The 22018-nt window shown below is 44.4% G+C and overlaps 1 protein-coding gene across 1 annotated transcript in view; it reads left to right on the top strand.

The window, feature by feature from the left end:
- LOC140493430 (tetraspanin-18B-like) overlaps positions 1-22018 on the top strand; it is a 202605-nt gene that overhangs the window by 114763 nt on the left and 65824 nt on the right. The window lies entirely within an intron of this gene.

Below are 22018 nucleotides of genomic sequence, written 5' to 3'. Positions count from 1 at the left end.
CAAAAAGCCTTCTTCACTCTTCTGCAATTCTACTTTCAAGGAACTAGGAATTAGTACATTGCTACAAATTAACTCTTTCTTAGTCAGTACCGAAACATGAATCGTTGTGATTGTTGAAGGGGGTAATAGTTCACCCTCCTGCTGTCACCTGCGATTCCACTTTCAAAGTCCCCTTTGTTCAGCAATACTCCCCAGGTAGTTGTAGATTCAAGTCCCCTCTTGAGCGCGTAGTGGAAAATACTTTTGTATCAGTTGCAGGGATTGAAGGACAACGCAGTTGAGCCAAAATGGTGCCTGGGCCCTCAAGCTGGAAGTTCTGGGCTGAGACCTGGCATATAGTACTTCCTTTGGGATAGAGTAATGTAACATGGCTACAGTTTGCCCTTTCATGCTTCAGGGAAGCATCAGATGTAAAAATACAGCTACCTTCAAACAGATGCTATTTTTCATTAGGGGGTCATTTAAACCATGACATATGGGCCCTAGATACTTAAGCAAAATGACTGCAGCTGCAGGCAATGAGTGAGCTTCAGAGGAAGTGCATATGATGTCATCAGTTGTCACAAATGGGTAAGGGGTGTGTGTGCGGGTATGGAGGGAGAGGGCCAAAGGCTTGTTTTTTTTTGGTTTCCTTTGCTTTTCTACTCCTCATCTAAAAACTCAACCACGTTAGTGAATCACAATTTGCCAATCCATCCTCGCTTTCCTTAATTCACCTTAAGAGCCCAAGTGACAGTTTCACTTTATCCTGGATCTACAGAGTGGTCTTTGGTTTCATTTTGTCCAGAGAGCCGGGAAAGAGCCTGAAAACCTACCTTGGCCTATGACCCCAAGCCTGCCTCTGGGTGCCTGAGTCCAGGCACTAAACTGCCCCCAGTATGGTGGTAACTGGCATCAGCGAAATGCAATACTTGGGGTGTGGCTTCTTGTGACCAATACAATGCCCTCTCTTTGTTCCATTTTTCCATCTCCTTCCTCCAAATCTTCTGATGCAAATTTACTTTTAAATAGCTTATTAGATTCATTGGAAAGATTCACTGTACGACCGATATTTTGACTCACACCTGACCATTGTGAACACCGTGTGGATTTTTGGGTTCACTCTCTTATTATAAATCATAAGTTCTGTTCGCTTCTCAAACTGATCAATCACATTTCTGTCTTTTGAAAAGGTTTTCCTTTAATACAGTCGCCTACAAATTGCATCTGGACATTCTCACCAAACTGTTAGTGTTGTGTCCTCCAGTTTCTGTCCTCTATTACCCACCTAGTGCTGTTAGGAACAAATGCTTTCTGAAGAATTTCTGTTTAGTGTTGCTGACATTTGTTGGAGTGGTGTATGTTTATCCACAAATTTAACTCCTGTCAAAATTACAAGTCTGTCCATACTTGATACCTTGGCTTAGCTCAACCATCTAAATGCCAGCACAGATTGGGGAATTTCCAAATGGAATCTCTGCAGCCTTGCATCTGAACTGCTGTATTTTTTTTCTCTACTCTTTCACTGCACAATTCTTAGTTTTTCCAAACATCTGAAAATCTGACCACACCTTGTAAGAGTTAATAAAACAATTTTTTTGATGAATTTTCTTCATGAAAGTTGACCATTTGTCAAAACCTTCATCGATGTTCAAGCTACAAAGCTTTGATTTTGAACAAACACATTAAGACCATACCTTGCTTTCCCTTTGGTAAAGCAGTAAACGAGGTGAACATTATAACTTTATTCTTCCACTGGTCATAGACTCATTGTCAGAAACCATCAGTAGATAATCATACTCAGACACTTTACAATTTGACTTGACCAACCTCTGCCTCCATAGAATCATACAATGCAGAAGAGACTGTTCAGCCCATCAAGTATGTGCTGCTTAACAACACTGCTGTCTATACTAATCCCAATTTCCCACACTAGGCCCATAGCCTCGAATGTTATGACATTTCAAGTGCTCATCCAAGTGATTTTTAAATGCTGTGAGGTTACCTGGCTCAACTACCCTCCCAATGCGTTCCAGATCCCATCAGCCTCTGGGTGAAAAAGGTTTTTCCTCAACTTCCCTCAAAGTCTCCTGCCTTTCACTTTAAAATTACTCCCTCTCATTATTTACCCTTCAACTAAAGGGGGACAGCTGCTTTCTGTCCCCCTGGCCACGCCCCCCCATAATCTTATACACCTCAATCAGGTCCTCCCTCAACATTCTCTGCTCCAAAGAAAACAACCTGAGATTATCCAGCATCTCTTCATCGCTAAAATACTCCATTCCTCTTGAAGGGTTTATGCCCAAAACATCGATTCTCCTGCTCCTCAGATGCTGCCTGACCTACTGTACTTCTCCAGTATCACACTCTTGACTCTGACCTCCAGCACCTGCAGTTCTCACTTTCTCCTAAAATATTCCATCCCAGGCAACATCCTGATGAAGCTCCTCTGCACCCCCTCCAGTGTAATCACACCCTTTCTGTAGCATGATGACCAGAACCGCACACAGTACTGCAGCTGTGGCCGAACCAAACTTCCGTATAGCTCCAACGTGATCACCCAGCTCTTATAATCTTTGTCATCACTGATAAGCCCAAACGTCCTGTATTGCTACTGAACTACACTGTTATTCTGTTTGCCACATTCAGCATTCTGTGGACAAGATGCTCAGATCCCTCAGTTCCTCTGAGCTCCCTAGCTTTCTGCCATTGATTCAATGGCTTATTGGCTGCATGCATCTCTCCCACAGGCTCTGACCCCCAGGTAAACCACTGTGCCACCACAGCTGCCTCACAGCGCCAGAGACCCGGGTTCAATTCCCGCCTCAGGCGACTGACTGTGTGGAGTTTGCACGTTCTCCCCGTGTCTGCGTGGGTTTCCTCCGGGTGCTCCGGTTTCCTCCCACAGTCCAAAGGTGTGCAGGTCAGGTGAATTGGCCATGCTAAATTGCCCATAGTGTTAGGTAAGGGGTAGATGTAGATGTAGGGGTATGGGTGGGTTACGCTTCGGCGGGGCGGTGGGCCTTGTTGGGCCGAAGGGCCAGTTTCCACACTGTAAGTAATCTAATCTAAAGTTATACACGAGAAGATAAGTGTTTTTGAACAGAGTTCAAATCCACACTATTATTCAGAACTTTATTTCAATTAACCACACTTGATAAAACTGTGTAGTAATTATTAACTCGCCATATTTATACGTGCAATTCCCACCCAATTAATTCTTCATTAATACATTCCTCATATGCTGTCGTGTTCCATTCAGACCTTATTAGATAATAACACTCCTCAGCTCCTGGTCCAGAAAGCAGTACGTGATACAATATTGAATCAAATCCAAACCCCACTCCCATTCATTCTCTTAAAACAGCAAAATAACACAAATATTCTCAGGAGATGCTCTTTCTGATTTCTGAAGGAAGGTCTATTCATGAAATATGAGCTTTACTGCTTCTCTGTCTTATTTACCATACATTTCCAGCAGTAACACGGTGGCTCAGTGGTTATCACTGCTGCCTCACAGCACCAGGATCCCCGGTTCAATTCCAGCCTTGGGTGACTGACTGTGTGGAGTTTGCACATTCTCCCTGTGTCTGTGTGGGTTTGCTCCGGTTTCCTCCCACAGCTCAAAGATGTGCAGGTCAGGTGAACTGGTCATGCTAAATTGCCCATAGTGTTAGGTGCATTAGTCAGAGGGAAATAGGTCTGGGTGGGTTGCTCTTTGGAGGGTCGGTGTGGACTTGTTGGGCTGAAGGTCCTGTTTCCACACTGTAGGGAATCTAATCTAAATTCCTGGTGATCTGAAGTACTCATATTGACATTGAAGCATTAATTATTTCCCTCTCCTCAGCTGCTGCCGACCTGCAGCGTATCTTCAGCACTTGCTGTTTTTATTTCAATATTTTTGGCTTTGTTTCAGATTTCTAGCACCTGCAGATTTTTGCTTTTTGTTCACCTGTTGCATAATGTTTAAGATTTACAGATTCTAAGTGTAGTCTATGTCTCTGCGAGATATTTTGGGATTCCCAAGTGCTATTTAAAAATTGAAAATGCAACCTTTCAAACCAACAAAGGAACAGTTCAAATGATAATCATAGCTTTCTTCTCCCTTTGACTGACCTTGTCCCTCATTTATAACAGTAAAAGGTGGCTCTTCTCTGAAATATTTGGAACATAGGGTATATTACAGCCAATGTAATTGTTAATTATCAAGATTTCATTCAGCACAGCTTGCCTTGTGCAAAGAAAATACAAGCTCAATCCTCACTCTGGAATAGTGTAGCCATCACTGTCGATCACATTTCTCAGTTCACCGTCTCCCCAGTATTTGTAAAGTCAGTGAGTCTTTCAGACATCACTTTTAATATCCAAACCAAATCATCTTTTGGACTCTTATTCATTGTGATTGCTTCAGTGTTCCACTTGCTGGTCTGTTGCAGAGAGCCCTTGGAGAGAGACTGTGATGTTTGCCTTTCTAACTTTGCTACTTGTTTTCCTGCCCTCTGGTTATACTGTGTATAGCTATAAGGTCATTTCATTTTCTTCATCTCTCTAAACTGTATCTCAGAATTGTACCAAGGTACTTTGTACCTAAGATGGCTCCTTGTGTTGTCAACATTGTGACATTGTAAGTAATCTGTAACTGAAGAAGTTGTACCGAAGTACCTTTGTACCTTAGATGGCATTGTAAGTTACAACTTTTAAACTTTTCACTGTACTCATTCGAGTACATGTGACAATAAAGCTCATTAACTTCAATTTAATTTATCTTCTCACTTCGCTTTCCCCCCACTTGCTGGCCTGAACTGATACTCAGAGAGAAATGCATCAACTGAGTTACCTGCAGTTGATAAATTGTATGTTTTATGAAGAAAGTTCATAAATCTGACAGTGAAAATCTCCAAAGCCTCACACAACCCAAAGGGGCCACATTATTAGCTGGTGGCAGTTTGACCTGTGAACCCTGAGTTTGCCATTGAAAACCCTGGGGAGTGAATGGAATTTAACACAGCCACGTCGCCTGCAATATTGGCAAGCCCCTTGTGCTGTGCTAGGGGATCTGGTGTAATGTGATTTGTTGGAGCCAGATGGTTGACACATGGCTCTCCCTCAGGGGTTGTCAGGAAAAAACACGAACCTCAGTATCGACAGCACCAGCTGCTTTAACACTTCCATCGCACTCAGAGACTGGCTGGTGTGGCTCATCCTGAACTGCACTCGGCACCTTAATGTCAGCTTGTTCCACTTAAAGGGACATTTATATATCGGGAAGGGCTCATTCTTAAATGTAACACACGTTTCGCTCCCTTTGAGTTAATCCACTAATTGAAACAGAATTCGAGTCACTAGGGGAAGTCTGCCACTTGATTGTCCACTGCCTTCTGTAAACCTGACACTTTGTAAATCTGTGAGCTCACTGTCAGATGTGAATGGCTAGTGCAGAGTGATCAGTATAATCCTGGATAATGACCTCAAGACTTCAGTGGTTTTAGAATTCAGTGTCGGGTGGGTAATCTGGTCTCTGGTTTTAATTAGTGGAAAATACTGAAAATAGTGTTTAAATGTTTATAATGAGGTTTTTAAGTAATGAATATCCCAAGGTACTGTATATATTATCACAGATAGCACCTGGGATTAATTGAATAGTCTGTGCTAACTGCTGGCTTTGTTCCTGAATGTACTGTTAATATGTTTGGCTCTGATTTCATTGACCAGAAAGCCTGATTTGCCAACAGAGCACCCTCCTGAACCTTCTATAGTGAGTTATGTGTCCAATTATCAAAAAGACAACTGAAAATGCAATTAATATGAAACATATTCCAGCAAACAGGAAGCTTGCTGCATGTAATGACATTTAATAAGCAAAACATTCTAAGGTACTTTGTGAGAGCATTATACAAATAAATAACATTGAGTACAAGAGTCAGGATGTCATGTTGCAGCTTTATAAGACTTTGGTTAGGTCTCACATAGAGGATTGTGTACAATCCTGGTCGTCACAGGAGGAATATGGAGGCTTTGGAGAGGGTGCAGCAGAGTTTAACCAGGACGCTGCCTGGATTAGAGGGTATGAACTATAAGGAGTGGCTAGAAAAATTCAGGTTGTTTTCTCTGTGGTGATGGAGTCTGAGGGGAGGCTTGATAGAAGTCTATCAAAGTATGAGATGCATAGTTAGTGTTGATGGCCAGAATCTTTTTCCCAGAGGTGAAATGTCTAATGCATTTAAGTTTAAAGGAGATGTGAGGGGCAAGATTTTTAAACTGAGAGTTGTAGGTGTCTGGAACGCAGTGCTAGGGTTGTTGGTGGGGACAGATACAATAGGAGCATTTAAGGGGCTTTTAGATGAGGACAAGAATATGCAAGGAATGGAGGGACATGGACCATGAAGGGATTAGTTTAATTTGACGTCATGTTCAGCACAACATTGTGGGCCGAAGGGCCTGTTCCTGTGATGTACTATTCTTTGTTCAATGTCCGATGGAGCCGTAGATATATTTTGATCAGATGACCGAAACCTTGGTCAAAGGAGAAGGTTTTAGAAGTGCATCTGCAAACAGAAACATGAAGGAGTATCAGGAAGATTTAGGGAGAGAATTCCAGAGCTTTGGACTTGGCTTCTGAAACCATGATCTCTAACGGTGGAATGTTTAAAATCCTGGGTTAGATCAACACAGATATGTTGGAGATTTGTTTGTTTGGAGGATTTTACAAAGATAGGGAGGAACAAGATCGTGGCTGGATTTAAAAACAGAGATGAGAAGTTTAAAATGGAGATGTTGCTCGACCAGGTAAGTGAGTGAGCACAGGGTTGGTAGGGGAACAGGACTAGGTGCAAGTTAAAACATGGACAGAGAATTTTGAATGACCACAATGGGAGACGAGCTAGGAGAGGGTTGGAACCGTCAGATCTCAAAGACATGAATGTCTTCCAGCAGCAGATTAGCGGATGCAAGGGTGAAATTACACAACAGGATAGCGATGGAATGGGCGATATTAGTGACAACCATCATTGTTTATGCAAAACTGTTTGTAAAGACTTTCTGAGGATGAAACACGGTGGGCACAGTGGTTAGCACTGCTGCCTCACAGCGCCAGAGACCCGGGTTCAATTCCCGCCTCAGGTGACTGACTGTGTGGAGTTTGCACGGTCTCCCCGTGTCTGCGTGGGTTTCCTCCGGGTGCTCCGGTTTCCTCCCACAATCCAAAGATGTGCAGGTTAGGTGAATTGGCCATGCTAAATTGCTCGCAGTGTTAGGCTAGGGGTCTGGGTGGGTTGCGCTTCGGTGGGTCGGTGTGGACTTGTTGGGCCGAAGGGCCTGTTTCCCCACTGTAATGTAATGTAATGTAATCTAATCGAAACATATTGATTTCACGTCCTCCACAGCAACTTTCACCTCCTTGCTGTGGTCTAGTGTCTAGTCATATTACCAATGAGAGTAGAAATGACAGAATCTGTCCCAGTATTCACTGATGACTGTTCCATCCAAAGCAGCCACATACTCTCCAGCCTTAACAGTAAAGACAGTATGGGACTGCTAATGACTGAACTTAGGTATCAATTACTGGGCAGTGAAAGGAAGTTTAGATTAGAGTGGTGCTGGAAAAGCACAGCAGGTCAGGCAGCATCCAAGGAGCAGAAAAAATCGACTTTTCGAGCAGGGCTTTTCCTGATGAGGGGCGTTTGCCCGAAACGAGGGTTCTCCTGCTCCTTGGATGCTGCCTGACCTGCTGTGCTTTTCCAGCACCATTCTAATCTAGACTCTGATTTCCATCATCTGCAGGCCTCACTATTGCCTCGTGAAAGGGAGTTGCGAAGCAGCTAATCTTTTTGTTCTTAAACAATAGGTTGCCAATGAACAATTGCAAGCAGTTGGAATGAAAGGGATTTGTCAATAATGAACGACAACAATTTGGCAATTAAATCTGCTAAATAAATTAGCTAACATCATTTATGCTCCACTCAAAACGTCAGCTCTGTTTTCCCTCCACAGATGCTTTCAGACCTGCTGAGTAACTCAATTTTAGTTTCAGATTTGCAGCATCTGCAGTTCTTTGTTATAATCTCTTCTACTGCTTAACAAAGTGACCAAACGTTGAGTCGGCCTGACACTTTTCGCTTGACATTAGTTACTATTTTTCAGTGGCATTTTATACCTTCGCAGTTCTCCTCCCCTCAGTCCCTTCTTTGATAAACTGTTACCTCTGAGCAACCTATTCCTGATCACCCATGATCAAAAGTCAGTAGGAATGTGAATTTTTTTTTTAAACCTTTCTTCTGATATGCTTCTAAGAATCTCTTAAAACAAAGGATGTGATTGCATGACATTTCTCCACAGATGCTTTCTGAATACACAGTTGGGAGAGGGCACAGTCCCTGTGGGAATGTTTTGATGATGATTTTTACTGGTGTGCAATCTGCTGTGCGACCATTTGTTATTCTCTATGAAATTCTTTCAAACAGACAAGACCTCATTAACCTCCTACACAGTGAGATGTTCGGGTCCATTTACAGAGTGCATCCTATTTCGTTGACACGAAAGGAAATGAACGGCTCCAATATTCAGGGTTGGGGAGACTCAGATTGTGGAGTAATATTTCAAGATTCATTGACAATAAGCTATTTAAAGAGTGGCAGCAATGCAATAATCTGTGAAAACGGGGTCTTGGCGGGACTGGAATAATGCTCCTTCTGTGGTCAGTTGCAAGGCTCCCCCTCAATCATTCTCATAATGTGATATGAAAAATAAGCATTACCAGGCTGTTTGATCATGGAAGCAGTACAGTTAAATTCAATCACATCCTCATACTGTCCACTGTCATTTTCCAGTAGAGGCCATTAGATTCAGAACTTGTTGACAGTTATCACTTCAGATTCATATTTCATATCTAGCTTTCGATTTATCTTGTACTTATTGAGGTATTAAAGTCAATTGTAAATTTCAGAATCAATCTAGAAACTTATATCGTTCTGGTGTCTACCTATCTGGGTGACCTAGTAATATTAGATAGTGCAGAGGCTTTATTGACAATGTCGGAACACTCTCGAATCCAAAAGCCAGCAGCCATGAGGACACAATTGTGTGTAGAGTCATTCTTGTGTGTGAAGGAGTATATGTCCCAATCTCAGAAACAACTACAGATATCTGTCAAGGAGGTAGAGAGCAATCATTTGAGGTAATGATTGGGGCTATTTTCCCTGGAGTGTCGGAGGCTTCGGAGGGGGGGTGGAAGTGGAATGATCTTATACAAATTTCTCGAATCACGCGGGGCATGGATAAGGTGAATAGCCAAAGTCTTTTCCCCAGGTCAGCAAGTCCAAAACTAAAGGTTTAAGGTGAGAGGGAAAGAAACATAAAAAGGACATGAGGGGCAACTTTTTCACGCAGAGGGTGGTGCGTGTATGGAATGAGCTGCCAGAGGAAGTGGTGGAGGCTGGTACAATTGCAACATTTAAAAGGCACCTGGATGGGTATATGAATAGGAAGGGTTTGGAGGACGATGGGCCAAATGTTGGAAAATGGGACGTCTGGGTTGGCACGGGGGAGATGGACCAAAGGGTCTGTTTCCGTGCTGTACAGGTCTATGACTCTAATAGCTCACAGTGACTTGTGGAGTGATTGACACTTGTCAGGTGAGATGCTAAATCCATTGTTACTTGCCTGCTTAAGAGAATGTAAAAGCATAGGGTGGTTTCCTAATATTCAGGAGAAAAATTCTTCCTAGCTGCAGCAACGAAAATACGCAAATCAGATATTGTACTTGCCTGTATAATGACTGTTCCTGCACTTTACAAGTAATACTTTGTATGGGAATGGCTTTGAGATATCTGGAGGACACCCTATGTGAGTGCAAGTTTATTAATTGTTTGAGGATCTCAGTCTCAGAACTTCAGTACTCTACCTCTCACTGACATATATCCAGTTGTAGAATCAGTCCAAATATTTGCATCTTTATTCAAATGTGTTCTCCTTACTTGAATGTTGAGAAAACTTCCACTTGCCCGATTTAACTGAGTCATTTGAAATTCTTTTTTTCTCGTACTGCTTCTATGAATGGTTTGTAATTCCAACTATTCTTTTCCTGTTGACCAAGTAGTGATTTTCTTACTGTTATTTTCATTCACCCCCCCCAACACTATTTCGAATGAATTTTTTTTTGAAATGTTACTGCCCAAGACAACAGTTAACCTCAGTGGAAGTGAGTATATAGCACCCTTTAACTGAACCAATTCACTCTTTTATTCTTAAAAGTGTCCAAAGTATGAAGTATCAAAATTATTCCCAAATATAAATCATAAATAGTTCAGGGAAACCACACTAGTAACCCTTCTGCTGACTTAATGCTGCACTTAATCACCCCAGGAATGGTCAGCTGGCCAGACTGAACAGTTCCTGTTTTGTCTTCACCCCATCTCCTATTATGCTGCAGATCTCCAGTCGCGCTCTATTTGATATCTGATCCTCTTATTGTCTTCTTCCAATCAGGGGCATCCACATCATGTTGTTAAGCGCTGTATCCTCCAATCAAAGTACCAGGACTGCATTCCCTTTCCTAGTTTGGTCTGAGTAGCAGCCACTGTGTATATGACTGTTACCAGGTTCACCTTTTAACACTGGTTCAACTTAAACAACTTGCAGTTACTCCATCCGAAATGTAACCACTTCCAGCCCTGGTCCAATAATGTCCTAACTCCGACCACCTCCCAATTACATTTCTTCATACCTGACCTGACTCTCTCTGGTCAGTCACTGACAGCACAAATCGAAAATACAATCTGGTCACTATTAATTAGATTAGATTACTTACAGTGTGGAAACAGGCCCTTCGGCCCAACAAGTCCACACCGCCCCGCCGAAGCGCAACCCACACCATACCCCTACATTTACCCCTTACCTAACACTACGGGCAATTTAGCATGGCCAATTCACCTAACCGATACATCTTTGGAGTGTGGGAGGAAACCGGAGCACCCAGAGGAAACCCACGCAGACACGGGGAGAACATGCAAACTCCACACAGTCAGTCACCAGAGGCGGGAATTGAACCCGGGTCTCTGGCGCTGTGAGGCAGCAGGGCTAACCACTGTGCCACCGTGCTGCCCAAAGGAGCTGGTTACAGGATATGGATTGGGCCGTGGATCTTAAAGGATGCAGGATACTTGTGATACTTGTGAAGGCCAGGAATTTAGGAAAAGGTGAGGTGGTTACTGTGTTAATTAATGATGGTCTTAGCACAATAAAGAGAAGGATGACCAAAGTTCAGGAAACCATAGAGCAGAAGGACAGAGTATGAAGGAAGAAATATTGGGTGCATATCTGAAAAGGAACAGTAATAACAATGGGGTTTTTAATTTTATATACAGACTGGTTAAAAAAAAAATCAGATGGTTAAGAGTAGCCAGAAGAGTTCATAGAAAGTTTTCAGGATAGTTTCTCAGAACAGCATATTTTGGAATTCACCAGCGAGCAGATTACTTTAGACTTAGTGTTGGCAATGAGATAAGATTAGTGACTGACCTTATAGTGAAGATGCTACATTGTAACAGCAATCAAATTATGATTGAACTTTACATTCAGTTTGAGGAAGAGAAGGTGGGCCCAGGACTAGTTATTTTAAACTTAAATAAAGGAAATTATGAGGGCTTGAAAGCAGGGGGAGTGGCAAATTAGGATAAGTGTTATTGGTAAGGAAATAAGGAGATATTTCAGAATACATACATTCCAATGAGAATGTATTGTTCCATGATTAACTAAAACATTAATGATTAGATTCTCTACAGTGTGGAATTAGGCCCTTTGGCCCAACAAGTCCACACTGCAATTTAGCATGGCCAGTTCACCTGACCTTCACATCTTTGGATTGTGGGAGGAAACCCACGCTGACACAGGGAGAATGTGCAAACTCCACACAGACAGGTGGGAATCGAACCTGGGACCCTAGTGCTGTGAGGCAGGAGTGCTAACCACTGAGCCATCGTGCCACCCTTAACATAACATGAAAATAAAAAAAAACAGAAAATTGTGCAGGTAAGAAACTTGGACAAATTTAAGAAGGAAGGAAATGGAGTATAGAGAAAGCTAGCTAGAAATATAGAAGTACACTGTAAGATTTTCTATACGAATTTTAAAAAGAAAACAGTGTTAACAGCATGAGCATCAGTCCCACAGAAAGTGAGTCTGAAAAATTAATAATGGGAAATAAGGAGACGGCAGATGAACTGAATGAATATATTGCTTTTGTCTTTGCTACAGAGAATACAGAGTAGTGATATCCTAGAAATAGGTGTAAATCAAGAAATTATAATTAGAATTAAGTTTATTGACATGTGCACTCAAGTTAAAAATTTTCAATGTTGCCAATACATGGTGCCATCTTAGGTACCAAGTACAAATCTTAGGTACAAAAGAAAGAGAAAATAAAGGAAAAAAGTTAACCATGACAGATACACATAGTATAAGTTAGGGAAATAAGAAATAAAACTAAAAAGATAGACATTACATTCTTCCTACAAGGGCTGCCATGTGGTCTGCCCAGGCTCCACCAGTTCCCAACCAGTAACCATCTTCACTCTGGGCTCACTGGCTGCCATATTGCTCTGGTATGGGCTGCTGGCTGTACCATCTTCACTCTGGGAACACTGGCTGCCATCTTGATCTGGTCTGGGCTGTGGGCCATACCATCTTCACTCTGGGCCCACTGGCAGAAGAGGAAAAAGACAGAAGAAAGAAAAAAGTAAGGAAATAAAGAGAAGGAATCAAGGCAGTGGTCAAGCTCCTGATGGAACGTTCAACTCCACTGCCACCTTAGAGCATGGAGGGAGAAATTAATAGACACTAGAGACACTTTTGGAATATTGTGTGGAATTCTGGTCTCCTTCCTACAGGAAGGATGTTGTGAATCTGAGTTCAGAAAAGATTTACAAGGATGTTGCCAGGTTTGGATGGTTTAGTCTATAGGGAGAGGCTGAATAGACTGGGGCTGTTTTCCCTGGAGCGTCAGAGGCTGAGGGGTGACTTTATAGAGGTTTACAAAATCAAGAGGGGCATTGATAGGGTAAATAGACAAGGTCCTTTCCCTGGGGTGGGGGAGTCCAAAACTAGAGGGCACAGATTTAGGGTGAGAGAGGAAAAATTTAAAAGGGACCTAAGGGGCAACGTTTTCATGCAGAGGGTGGTACGTGTATAGAAAGAGCTGCCAGAGGAAGTGGTGGAGGCTGGTCCAATTACATCATTTAAAAGGCATCTGGATGGATATATGAATAAGAAGGGTTTAGAGGGATATGAGCCAAGTGCTGGCAAATGGGACTATATTAGGTTAGGATGTCTGGTCAGCATGGATGCGTTGGACCGAAGGGCCTGTTTCTGTGCTGTACATCTCTATGACTCAATGTCACTGAGCAAATCATTGGAGCTGTGGGCTGACAAGTCATAGAGTCATAGAGATGTACAGCATGGAAACAGACCCTTTGGTCCAACCCGTCCATACCAACCAGATATCCCAACCCAATCTAGTCCCACCTGCCAGCACCCGGCCCAAATCCCTCCAAACCCTTCCTATTCATATACCCATCCAAATGCCTCTTAAATGTTGCAATTGTACCAGCCTCCACCACATCCTCTGGCAGCTCATTCCATACACGTCCCACCCTCTGTGTGAAAAAATTGCCCCTTAGGTCTCTTTTATATCTTTCCCCTCTCACCCTAAACCTATGCCCCAAGTCCTGTGATCTTTGTGAATCATCCAAAAGGTTTTTGAAAAAGTGGCTAGTGAGTTGGTTGACATGTTGGTTTTAATGTTCAGTTTCAAAATTTAGTTCCATTGTCCTAGATTGAGGGAAAGTTCCACTCAGTTGGAAAATAACTAATATAACTCCTTTATTTGAAAAGGGATAGATACAGAAACTATGTGCCAGCTGGTTTCACATGCATCACAGAGAAGAGATGAGCAGCTAGTAAGGGTGCTGTTGTGGGACATTTGAGTAAACTCCAGGTGACCATGTAGAGTCAACCTGTGAAAGGGAAATCATGTTCAACCAATCTATTGACACACCTGGGTGAAATAATGTTCTGTCGATAAAGGGGAGCCAATGGATGTATTGTACTCAATTGTGTAGAAGGAATTTAATAAAAGGTGCTATATTAGTAATAGCTGTGGGATAAATAAAAGCTCATATTGTGTGAGGGAGTGACAATTAAGATTGGCATGAATAGAAGATTGGCTAACTGAGCGTAAACTTTATTTTAAAGCATATTCATCCTTGTTTTCAAATTTCATCATGGCCTCACCCTGCTCCATCTCTCCAAACTGCTTCAGGCTGTAATTTTCACCTGTCCTCTGTGGCCCCAGTTACATTTAAACAACTATTGGTAGTGTACTTTCTGTTGCCTAGGTGTCAAACTCTGGAATACCTTCCCAAACCTCTCTTCCTCACTTATTTCCCCCCCCCCCCCACTCCTTTTAAAACACTTCTGCATAACGTATTTTGTGCTAATTATTTTAGTTATATGAACTCAATAGTACCTTGCGATTTGGCACCCGATTTTGTCTTGTAACAGTCCTATGAAGTCCTTGGAAAATTTCATTAGGTTAAAGACGTTAGGTAAATATAATGAGAACATCACCCCTCAAAGAACATTTCCTACACACATCTCCAGATTCAGACACTTTCAATCAGAAGCATAATCGACCCTCATCTTTAAACTTCAATTCTCAAAGATTACCTTATAAAACCTGTACAAAAATCCCAGCCTCCTCAAAACCTTAAACGCCACACTTGTTTTACACCTATATGCATGTTAAATAGATTTCAAACATAAAAACAATCCTTTCCCCAATTATCTATTTTAAAAATTGAATATACAATCTTATCCCAATTTTCCACATGATTAATACTGTAATACTGTCTATTTAGAATTAACATGATAAAAGATTAGATTTTCTTTCAAAATATTGGCACTTAATCTTCTCCTGATCAACCAAGGATTGACCCAACAGGGAATTGCATAGAGCTGTATAATTCATAAACTGCACCACCAGTACCACTGCTCACAGATTGCAAGGTTAAAAAAGAATGAGAGGGTTGAACTAGGGACAAGATACAAAGGAATGTTGGCATAGTTAATCTGAAGTACAGACAGTAGGAGGCAAGTGCACAAGGAGACAGAAGGGTACAGGTTTAGTGTTATAGTAGTGGCAGAAAAGCAGAGGGACTTTAGGGGTATAGCAAATACAAGGATAGCAGGAATGTGTGGATTTACTCTTCCTGGGTTTTGCTTTGACTGTTGCAAATTAGCGATGAGAATTGAAGAGAACTGGCAGCTGAAAAGGAATTCATATTTTTCACTTATCAGGTTTCCACAGTGAACAGCAACGAAAGAGAAAACTATAGATATCAGCTTACAAACGACAGTCAGAACATTAGACTGGCGCACTGACCTCTACATCGCTGAAGCCAAATGTCAACTTGAGGACACCTCTTCCTACTGCCCCCTCGACCATGACCCCACCCCCCATCACCAAACCATCATCTCCCAGACCATACAGAACCTCATCACCTCAGGAGATCTCCCACCCACAGCTTCCAACCTCATAGTCCGGGAACCCCGCACTGCCCGGTTCTACCTCCTTCCCAAGATCCACAAGCCTGACCACCCTGGCTGACCCATTGTCTCAGCATGCTCCTGCCCCACTGAACTTATCTCTACCTACCTCGACACTGTTCTATCCCCCCTAGTCCAGGAACTCCCCACATACGTTCGAGACACCACCCACGCCCTCCACCTCCTCCAAGACTTCCGTTTCTCTGGGCCCCAACGCCTCATCTTCACCATGGATATCCAATCCCTCTACACCTCCATTTGCCATGACCAGGGCATCCAAGCCCTCCGTTTTTTCCTCTCCAGACATCCCCAACAGTACCCTTCCACTGACACTCTCATTCATTTGGCCGAACTGGTCCTCACCCTTAACAATTTCTCCTTCGAATCCTCCCACTTCCTCCAGACCAAAGGGGTAGCCATGGGCACACGTATGGGCCCCAGCTATGCCTGTCTCTTTGTTGGCTACGTAGAGCAGTTGATCTTCCGTAATTACACCGGCACCACTCCCCACCTCTTCCTCCGCTACATTGATGACTGCATTGGCGCCACCTCGTGCTCCCGCGAGGAGGTTGAGCAATTCATCAACTTCACCAACACATTCCACCCTGACCTTAAATTTACCTGGACCATCTCTGACACCACACTCTCCTTCCTGGACCTCTCCATCTCCATTAATGACGACCGACTTGACACTGACATTTTTTACAAACCCACCGACTCCCACAGCTACCTGGATTACACCTCTTCCCACCTACCTCTTGCAAAAATGCCATCCCGTATTCCCAATTCCTCCGCCTCCGCCGGATCTGCTTCCAGGAGGACCAGTTCCACCATAGAACACACCAGATGGCCTCCTTCTTTAGAGACCGCAATTTCCCTTCCCACGTGGTTAAAGATGCCCTCCAATGCATCTCATCTACATCCCGCACCTCCACCCTCAGACCCCACCCCTCCAACCGTAACAAGGACAGAACGCCCCTGGTGTTCACCTTCCACCCTACCAACCTTCGCATAAACCAAATCATCCGCCGACATTTCCGCCACCTCCTACAGACCCCACTACCAGGGATATATTTCCCTCCCCACCCCTTTCCGCCTTCCGCAAAGACCGTTCCCTCCGCGACTACCTGGTCAGGTCCACGCCCTCAAACAACCCACTGTCTAATCCTGGCACCTTCCCCTGCCACCGCAGGAACTGTAAAACCTGTGCCCACACCTCCTCCCTCACCTCTATCCAAGGCCCTAAAGGAGCCTTCCACATCCATCATAGTTTTACTTGCACATCCACTAATATCATTTATTGTATCCGTTGCTCCCGATGCGGTCTCCTCTACATTGGGGAGACTGGGCGCCTTTAGCAGAGCGCTTTAGGGAACATATCCAGGACACCCGCACCAATCAACCAAACCGCCCCGTGGCCCAACATTTCAACTCCCCCTCCCACTCTGCGGAGGACATGGAGGTCCTGGGCCTCCCTCACCGCCGCTCCCTCACCACCAGACGCCTGGAGGAAGAACGCCTCATCTTCCGCCTCGGAACACTTCAACCCCAGGGCATCAATGTGGACTTCAACAGTTTCCTCATTTCCCCTTCCCCCACCTCACCCTAGTTCTAAACTTCCAGCTCAGTAACTGTCCCCATGACTTGTCCGGACTTGTCCTACCTGCCTATCTTCTTTTCCACCTATCCACTCCACCCTCTCCTCCTTGACCTATCACCTTTATCCCCTCCCCCACTCACCCATTGTACTCTATGCTACTTTCTCCCCACCCCCACCCTCCTCTAGCTTATCTCTCCACGCTTCAGGCTCACTGCCTTTATTCCTGATGAAGGGCTTTTGCCCGAAACGTCGAGTTCGAAGCTGCTTGGATGCTGCCTGAACTGCTGTGCTCTTCCAGCACCACTAATCCAGAGTCTGGTTTCCAGCATCTGCAGTCATTGTTTTGACCTAGAACATTAGACAGGCAGACGCATGGATTTAAGTGCAACGTGTGACAGTGTCAACATTGGAGAATTTTTATGAGCAACATTTTATCAAAGAAAGTGGCAGTTGGTGCAGATCAACTATCACTATGCTGTGTTTCAAGAGACATTTCTTACTTTTAAGCTTTCAAAAATGAAAACTTCAGAGTGATGATGGTCTCTGGGTCAATTACCATGTAGCTGTGCTTGGAAATATGTGGGGATGTTTCAGCGAAAGGGATTAAAGTGAATACTTGAAGCAGACCAATTTTAACGAGCAAGGGGAGAGTACAAGAACATTGGAGCTGGGGAAATAGCTGTATTTTGAGGCTGGTATAGCTCTGATGGGCTGCAAAGCCTTATTCGTTGAAATTACTGTAATTTGCTAACCTCAAACGGAGTTGATTCCGTGAGGAGTTTTCCCGCCCTTGAACGAATGCAACAAGTCAGTGAATCTAAACTGAGTTCTAACAGAAATAGATTTCAGGACATTAATTGCACTGACCTCATGAAATAGAACAGGAACACTCTGCCCAGGTTGACAGCTGCTTTAAAATGCTGGGGTGGATTCTCTTTTTAATCTCAGTCTTCTCAATTTGCTTCTCCTCCAACTATTGTCTCCTGAAGGAATTGATTTGCACTCTTCTCATCGTTGCCCTTGTTGAGAGTTTGTTGCCAGGTAACGAGTGATCACAAGTATCATAACAATTGTGCTGCCCCCCCCCCCTTGTCATTGAGTCTGCTGATTGGTTTATTTTAAATTGACTAACCAAAACAAAACTACAAATATAAAAAGCTTCAAGTCACCTCTGTTTCTGCCTTCCTTCCCTGTGTATCCCGGCAAGAAAAGAAAAGTTCTTTAAAAACAAAATGCTGACCGGTCCCCATCCCCTGTCAGCCACTCAGTCAGCTTACATGAGGAATGGCAACTCTCCACTCACCCTGTGATGGCCGCACATAACCCAGGATGCATTGCAGGTTGGTGATGTCGTTGTTATATTCGGGTCAGCAAGGTTAACCACTGACTGAATGCAGTCAGGTAAAAACAATGACTGCAGATGCTGGAAACCAGATTCCTAGAGTAGTGGTGCTGGAAAAGCACAGCAGTTCAGGCAGCATCCGAGGAGCAGTAAAATCGACGTTTCGGGCAAAAGCCCTTCATCAGGAATACAGGCAGAGTGCCTGAAGGGTGGAGAGGTAAATGAGAGGAGGGTGGGGGATGGGGAGAAAGTAGCATAGAGTACAATAGGTGAGTGGGGGAGGGGATGAAGGTGATAGGTCGGGGAGGAGGGTGGAGTGGATACGTGGAAAAGAAGATAGGCAGGTAGGACAGGTCATGAGGATGGTGCTGAGCTGGAAGTTTGGAATTGGGGTGAAGTGGGGGACGGGGAAATGAGGAAACTGTTGAAGTCTACATTGATGCCCTGGGGTTGAAGTGTTCCGAGGCGGAAGATGAGGCGTTCTTCCTCCAGGTGTCTGGTGGTGAGGGAGCGGCGGTGAAGGAGGCCCAGGACCTCCATGTCCACGGCAGAGTGGGAGGGAGAGTTGAAATGTTGGGCCACGGGGCGGTGTGGTTGATTGGTGCGGGTTTCCCGGAGATGTTCCCTAAAATGCTCTGCTAGGAGGCGCCCAGTCTTCCCAATGTAGAGGAGACCGCATCGGAAGCAACGAATACAATAAATGATATTAGTGGATGTGCAGGTAAAACTTTGATGGATGTGGAAGGCTCCTTTAGGGCCTTGGATAGAGGTGAGGGAGGAGGTGTGGGCGCAGGTTTTGCAATTCCTGCGGTGGCAGGGGAAGGTGCCAGGATGGGAGGGTGGGTTGTAGGGGGGTGTGGACCTGACCAGGTAGTCACGGAGGGAACGATCTTTGCGGAAGGCAGAAAGGGGCGGGGAGGGAAATATATCCCTGGTAGTGGGGTCTGTTTGGAGGTGGCGGAAATGTCGGCGGATGATTTGGTTTATGCGAAGGTTTGTAGGGTGGAAGGTGAGCACCAGGGGCGTTCTGTCCTTGTTACGGTTGGAGGGGTGGGGTCTGAGGGCGGAGGTGCGGGATGTGACGAGATGTGTTGAAGGGCATCTTTAACCACGTGGGAAGGGAAATTGCGGTCTCTAAAGAAGGAGGCCATCTGGTGTGTTCTGTGGTGGAACTGGTCCTCCTGGGAGCAGATCCGGCGGAGGCCGAGGAATTGGGAATACGGGATGGCATTCTTGCAGGAGTTCGGGTGTAATCCAGGTAGCTGTGGGAGTCGGTGGGTTTGTAAAAAATGTCAGTGTCAAGTCGGTCGTCATTAATGGTGATGGAGAGGTCCAGGAAGGGCAGGGAGGTGTCAGAGATGGTCCAGGTAAATTTAAGGTCAGGGTGGAATGTGTTGGTGAAGTTGATGAATTGCTCAACCTCCTCGCGGGAGCATGAGGTGGCGCCAATGCAGTCATCGATGTAGCGGAGGAAGAGGTGGGGAGTGGTGCCGGCGTAATTATGGAAGATCAACTGTTTAGATTACTAGATTACATTACAGTGTGGAAACAGGCCCTTCGGCCCAACAAGTCCACACCGACCCGCCGAAGCACAACCCACCCCATACCCCTACATTTACCCCTTACCTAACACTATGGGCAGTTTAACTTGGCCAATTCACCTAACCTGCACATCTTTGGACTGTGGGAGGAAACCGGAGCACCCGGAGGAAACCCACGCAGACACGGGGAGAATGTGCAAACTCCACACAGGTCAGTCGCCTGAGGCAGGAATTGAACCTGGGTCTCTGGCGCTGTGAGGCAGCAGTGCTAACCACTGTGCCACCGTGCTGCCCTCCACCGTGCCGCCCGTTCTATGTAGCCAATAAAGAGACAGGCATGGCTGGGGCCCATACGGGTGCCCATGGCTACCCCTTTGGGCTGGAGGAAGTGGGATGCAGTAAGCACCACCTAATGTGGTGATGTCATAGAGGCATGTGCAGAGTAAAGAAAGAGTTACTAGGAGACAAACTAGAGGCTTGAATGTGTCTCACAGTCTCAGTCATAAAATAATGTCTGTTATATTCCTATAATCTATCAATAGTTGCAGAAATCAAACTTCCCATCATTTACCCAATAAGACTCTTGTAGTTAAACCAGAAAGGTAGCTGTCCTTAGCCATGCTGTACCAATCCAGGCCCATGTGGGCTCCATCCTAACCCACAGTGCTCCCTCTAATTCAAGGCTTCAAAAGAAAAGGCCATGAAACATGTTGGGGACCCAGAAGGCTCTTTAAAATGAGCGGATACTTCAGATTGCTGGTGACAATAAACTTTGTGGCAAATATCACTTTCGTACTTCAGAGAATGACATTAAAAAGCATTTCAGACCTGACTTGGATGATTTTCAGGAATGGAAGAGCTCTCCAGAGTTACTTACGTGGGGCGACATGGTGGCACAGTGGTTAGCACTTCTGCCTCACAGCGGCAGGGACCCGGGTTCAATTCCCGCCTCAGGCGACTGACTGTGTGGAATTTGCACATTCTCCCCGTGTCTGCGTGGGTTTCCTCCGGGTGCTCCGGTTTCCTCCCACAGTCCAAAGATGTGCAGGTTAGGTGAATTGGCCACGCTAAATTGTCCGTAGTACTAGGTGCATTAGTCAGGAGTAAACGTAGGGGAATGGGACTGGGTGGGTTGCTCTTCGGAGGGTCGGTGTGGACTTGTTGGGTCGAAGGGCCTGTTTCCACACTGTAGGGAATCTAATCTACTTTGTGAGGCAGTGGTCTGTGGAAGCACAATTAAATCAGTGATCACAGAGATGTCAAGGATGGAATGAGATAAAACCAAGCGTTTTCTTTATAAAAGTGGTACTGTAATCCTAACTGTCTAAAAGGGCAGTGACTGTAAACAGAGGTTGGCAGCATTGACTGGACATCAATGTAGTAGTGTTTGGATACCACAAGGCAGGCCAAAGAAACAAAATGGAGGTCATGAAGCAGAATTTATGATAGGAAAAGAGACCTGGCTAACTTGCTAACTAGGTCACTTGAAGCAGATAAAAGTTTAAGATATATACAAATTTGGTCGAATGAAATATGTTGGAAGGAGAGTAGATCTCTCAGCAGGAGTCTGAGGGAGCCTTTAAAGCAAGTTAGAAAAGTTCACCAGAATAGTTGCACATGGAGGGAAAACCTATCCAGAACAGCAGTAGAGCCAGGAAAACTGCCATTACCACAGAACATAAATCTTTAAATATGATAAGATGTCCAAAAATAATGAAAATAACTTTCAAAATGGGCCAAAGAGAACACAATTGGAAATTCTGGTGAAGAGGACTCTTGAAGTATAGACTGGTTTCCAAACTAAATCAGATGCTGGACAAGTAAATTCACTCCTGCAGACACACGGAAATATAGCAGATGATGTTTCGTTTACTTCTTGACATACACAGATTTTGAAAACCTTTGTCAATTATTTCAACCTCAGAACTAATAAAGTCCTTTAAAAGGCAGGATAAAGCG

Source organism: Chiloscyllium punctatum, chromosome 22 (genome assembly GCF_047496795.1).
Source record: "Chiloscyllium punctatum isolate Juve2018m chromosome 22, sChiPun1.3, whole genome shotgun sequence".
Lineage (NCBI taxonomy): Eukaryota > Metazoa > Chordata > Chondrichthyes > Orectolobiformes > Hemiscylliidae > Chiloscyllium > Chiloscyllium punctatum.
Note: the sequence above shows the minus strand (reverse complement) of the source record. Positions and strands in the feature narration are given on the sequence as shown.